We start from the raw sequence: 5669 nt of genomic DNA on the forward strand, positions 1-5669 counted from the left end.
AAGAAATACGGTTTAAAGTTTTAAACAGGCTCATATTTTAGTATCAAATATTTTAAGAGTCGTCGTAATACCCGAGCTATCAGAGTGGCGCAGCCGGAAGCGTGACATTTTGATAGTTAGGGTGTTACATTATGGTATCAGAGCGGTCTTTCCTGTAGAGCCTGAGGAATGGATTGACTATGCTTTCATTGCATACTTTGAGCGTCTGTCATATAGTAGGTCTTGTTCGGATAATGAGAATTAGAGCTTTATGCACATTACGGTCTATTGATTAATGCCATCAGTCTTGCATTGCATAATTTCTGGTGTTAAGTTTGGCCGGCTTAACATTAGTGAATTGTGTATATGGAAGCACTAATGGGTTATCACAGATGATATATGAGTTATAGGTAATGCAAATCGCGGGTTTTGGGAATGTTAGGATTTAACTCTCGAGGTTACTCGGTTAGGTGTCTTGAACTCTGCGAATATCATGTGACTTGTTCTTTCTTGGTGTGCTTTGAGATTTTTGTTTGCAATTTTTTTCTTGGGAAGTAATTTGATTGTCTTCCAATCCTATCATTTCCTTTATATGCAATCTCGTTTGGTCTTGACTGCATATGTCTGTTTACAATTCCTTGAAGTATCTACCTTTACTTGACTAAACTTTTCTCTTTAACTCCTATACTCTTTGATGTAACTTTGGAAATTGTTTGATGCATAAAAAAGACCCTTGAAAATCCTAATGGAATCATTATCAAATGAGTTGTCCTTCTTTGTAAGTTTTGTAATTCATCGGATCAGTTGAAAACTTGTTCATTATTTCATGCTTTGTGAATCCTGCTTGATTTCCTTCGAAATGAGTTCCTTTCTTGAAGGCAAATTAATTTCCCTTTTTAGCGCATTCTAGATGTCCTTATGAGGGTGCTATTTTCATAATACACTTGGAGTTTTTTTCAAACATTTTGAAAGAAGTTTTGAACTCTTTTAAAGAAATTTCAAATCAATCCTTCTCTTACTTGATTGTATTTATAGTCATTCTTTTACAATATGTTGTTGCATACTTTCTTTTTTGGAATGTAAAATAATTTTTTTTCTTAAGTTCCTGTTCTTTATGGGCAATGCATTCGAAAAAGTTTCATTCATACTCGAATTTTGTGAGTTTTGTCTTTGGCCTTGGATTTTCCTTTTCCATAACCCTCATACTCCTTAACTCAGCTTGGATTCATTTCAAATCGCTGTATTATTTTCTAACACCCAAAGTTGTCAATCGATATTTCCTTCTAGCACCCTTCAATGTTTTTACCTCCTCATCTGCTTGTAATTTTAACAATTTTCTCAAACTCTTGTGGATGTCGTCCTTGTCACTTGTCCCTTTTTCTCAGGTCTTGTAACCTTCTGAACAAACTTGAGGATTGCTTTAGAGTCATGTATGACCTTTAGGCGTAGCAAACGAAATGTTAGTCTCTTTAGAATGATGTTCGTGAATGTGAAAAGGTGGATCGGTAAGTGTGCAACGTTATGAGGAGTTGTGGTAGTTTCGTTCCTTGTGAAAGTTTGTGGGGGTTAGGCTTGTGACCGGTTATGGAGTTGCAAAGCGATGGATGGAGTTGGAAAGTTGAAATTATGAAGTGGGTACGATATCTGTGAGCGAACATTATATTCGTTGCCTTAATACCGGCCTACTTTGTAGCCTTTTGCTTCTTTAATTACCGCTTTACCTTGCGAACGCCTATCTTGGTAAAGTCTTGAATTTTCAAGGACAAAAATTTTTATAAGTGGGGTAGAATGTAAAACTCCGGATTTTAAAAAGTTATTAATAAATTATTTATGAGCTATTGTATTTATTTTAAGATTATATTTTTAGAGATTTTTATATATAGGTTGAGTAAATTTTTATTTATTATATAGAGTTCTTATAATTGAAAAAAAATAGTGAATATTTTATATACCTTAATTTTAATATTTAAATTTTTGACCTTATTTTATAAATAAAGGAGAAATTTTAATATTTTTAACCTTATTTTATAAATAAAAGAGAATTAATTTTCTTTATCTCAAATTTTTATTAAATTAGTGTTTGAATGAAAATAATTTACAAATTATAATTGAAAGGTATTTCTAAGATGAATACTCTATATTTAATTTATTTTTTAATTATTATTCTACTTTAATTATTTTATAAAATTACACTACTAGCCTTATTTTTTAACAAAAATACCTAAACTAACCCATACCACCCAAACCGTAACACACTTACACTTACTCACACACCTCACTCACCCTCTTCCTCACCAACACATACACAGAGACATGGTTTTGAAAGGGAAGAAAGAAAGAAAAGAAGAAAGAAAGGGGAAAGAGAGAAGAGAGGGCATTCGAGAGAGAGGGAGAACGCCGGGGAAGGGGGAGCTGTCCGCGACACCACCCAGTGTCGTCGCCCAGACCGCGTCCAGCTTGCGTCGCCACTGTGTCATGCTCCGCTGCCAAGCTTGCCTCGCCGTTGCGTCTTGTGCCGCCAGTTTTTCCGCCGTCATTATCACACAAGGAACAAAAGAGAGGGAAGGAGACGAGTTTACAAGGGGGAAGAGGGTGCAGCGCTGCCAAGCCGCCGCTGCCGCCGTTGGAGTCGCTGGGGAGGAGAGCCTGGCATAAGAAGAGCAGCGCACGGAGGAGATTGAGAGGGGTCCGAGGCTGAGTTGGTTCCTACCACCGCCGATCTGCCCAGCCGCCGTCGCATGCTCCGTTGTCGCCATTGATGATGGGTGGCCGAGCCTTCGCCGCCGAGAGCCACCGTTGCCATCACCAAAAACCACTGCCGGTAAGGTTTTGAGTCTTGGGTTTCATTTCTATAATCACTGCATGTTGGTTTCAGTCACTGTCACCGGAGTCTGGTTACCGCTGCCGCTTGAGATGGCTGCCGAGGCTGACACCAAGCCGGTTCAGAGACCTCTGCTGTCTCGTATTGTTGGTACCTTGAGTATTTATGTTTCAAAAACCCTCGTGTTAGTATTCTGTTATGTTTGGTTATAAACTTTGAGGTTTGGTAACATAGGTTTGAGTTCTAATTGTTGCATGTCACTTAAATATTGATGTGGCTGCTGCGCCATTCCTCTTATTCTAGTAAGTATCTCTATCTCAGAAACCTTGCCATTGGTTTTCCGATATGTGTTTTAAGATTTCTACGATATTAATTTATTAGAAACCGAGTTTGTATGTTGTGATTGAGGCTGTTTCTGCTATTGAGAAAGCAAGCGGAGCTGAGGTTTCGGTTGCCGTTGATTTCTGGTCGAGAGAAAAGGAATTCCTTGAAGTATTTGGGTTATGGTTTTGCTTAACGGGGTATGGGATTTTTCAAAGAACTCAATTTTACAGTTTAGAATTGTTATAAATGGATATTAATGTGATAAATGTGCTTTTAGTGATTATATAAGTCTTATGTATTGTCGGGCTGTTTTAAGATGAATAAGATTGTTGTTTGATTAGATTGTGGTTTGGTTTTGTTAAATGGATGGTTGCTGCATTAGAAATGAGTTTGGTTCATTGAAAATGAATTGAGTTTGAATTTATTTTCTTAAAATATGAGAATGATATGAATTTTCGAAAATAGTCTGATTTTAAACTGATTTGGTTTTGAACCCGTGGAAGGGGTTGCAGTATGGTTTGGTTGGAAACCGAAAAGAGTGGCAAAGTTCAAATTTTAAGGAAGATGCTATCGAATTTTTATGGGCTTTAAGATTATGTTTTCAAATGTGATTTAGAAAAGGATTGAATTTGAGAGGTTCTATTATTTGATTCTTGATTTATTAAAAATAGGTGTTTCGAGTTTAATTTGTTTAAGAAAAGTTTATGTTTTAAGATTGATTTAAATATGAAAGGACCTACGTTTGTAGTTCGATTAAAGAAGTACCTTTGGAGGTGTTTTAGTGGATTTTAAAAAAATTAAACTTTGATTAATTAAATTTGTTTTGCTTTTAAAGTATTCTTTAAATTCTAATTTAGCCAGACTAAACAATTCTGAGCCTTTGAAAATGTTTCTGATTTAAGAATGAAATGGAAATTGGTTTTTGGGCTAAAATAATTTTAGTTTTAAAATTTGTTCGGAACTTTCGGCTTACATGCCTTGGTTTTGGTTTTAAATCTCTATTTTTTTTAATTGATTTCAATTTAAGTAACTAGGATTCTGAGAATTTCTAAAGAATTTAAGAAATGAGGTAGGTTATTCTTCCCTAGAGTCTTGAGTCTTTACCAAGGTTGTTAATTAATAACTCTGATTTAAAATAGTTGAACGAATGATTTAAAAGTGAATGATTTGAGTCTTTTCAAAGAGAATTCCTATTTGATATGATATTTGAAAGTCTTTTGGAAGTTTTGGAAAAGTTACATAACGTGGTTCTGTTTTGAAAGAGATTTGATTTTTGAGGAAAAAGTGGATTATGAGCTTAGAAATAGCTTGAGGTATGAGGATTTTGAAATTGAGACAAAGATGAGTTTGATTTTGGTTTCAAAGTAAAGTGATTTTGAAGAAAAGTGATATATGGTAGAATGATGAAAACTGAATTTGATTGTGAAATTAAAGGATTATGAATTAATTATAATGATAATGAGATTGAAATTGATTGTGTTATGCCTCCGGGTAAGATGCGGTGGTGTCATCCACTTGTTTCGGGTAAGAGGCAAGAAAGTCGGCTAAGATGCAGTGGTGTTATCCACTTGCTATAGATAAGAGTTCGAGACTCCGGATAAGATGCAAGGGTTGAGTTATGAAACCGCTTGCTCTGGGTTGAGAACTGTAACACCACCTGGGTAAGAGGCAGGGTGAAGTTGTCCCCTGCTCCGGATTCACGGGTAAGATGTAAGGGTTGCGGCGTTGTCCCACTTGTTCTGTGTTTGGTGTTCTGTCCAAGGTTAGCTACCGGACATGTCGGGTTTGGCTTTATAACCGACAGATGAGACTCATCAGCCATAGGGCAGGCATTCATCATTTGCGTCTATGTGACATTGTTTGGGTGTGCATATTGTAATTGGTTTGGCTATGTGAATAATTATGTTTAATTGCTAATTTCTCTACTTGATGTAACTGTTAGATTGTGTTTGAACCTTCTTACTTGTGTTTATGACTAAAAATTTGTTGGATTGTGACGGATTGACTGTTGATTGAATTGTTTGGGCCTATGGTCGTGATTGATTATGTGATGGACCGAGGGCTATGAATGGTTTGTGTTTTTGGTTTAGTAAAGTATGTAAAACTAAACTGGTTCAACATAGACTTAATGAACCTATGCTTGGAACAGCTTAGTCATTCATGTTGTCTAGAAAAAACTTTTAAAAAGGTTTTAGATTTTTTGAAGAATTAACAGTTTTCTCCTTTAAAATGGATTTCGAATTTTTTATTATAGATCTCCGGTTTTGAAAGGATACATAAGGCGGCTATTAATCACTGTACTTTAAAAAGTTTTATTTTTACATATCTAACCCTTTAGTGAGAACCAGCGAGGACGATGTTCTCACTCCCCTACAAGTCTTTTCTTTTTCAGGATATGGACGACGAAGTTCAGAAGAGTTTAATACTTTTCTGTTTATACGATATTTTGTATTGTTTTACTATTTATGTTTTTCTCGCTTTTAACTTTACAATTTTTGTAAGAGGGATGGAAATTTTTATATGAAATGCTTGTAAACTAATAATA

This window comes from Arachis ipaensis, chromosome B01, assembly GCF_000816755.2.
Source record: "Arachis ipaensis cultivar K30076 chromosome B01, Araip1.1, whole genome shotgun sequence".
Lineage (NCBI taxonomy): Eukaryota > Viridiplantae > Streptophyta > Magnoliopsida > Fabales > Fabaceae > Arachis > Arachis ipaensis.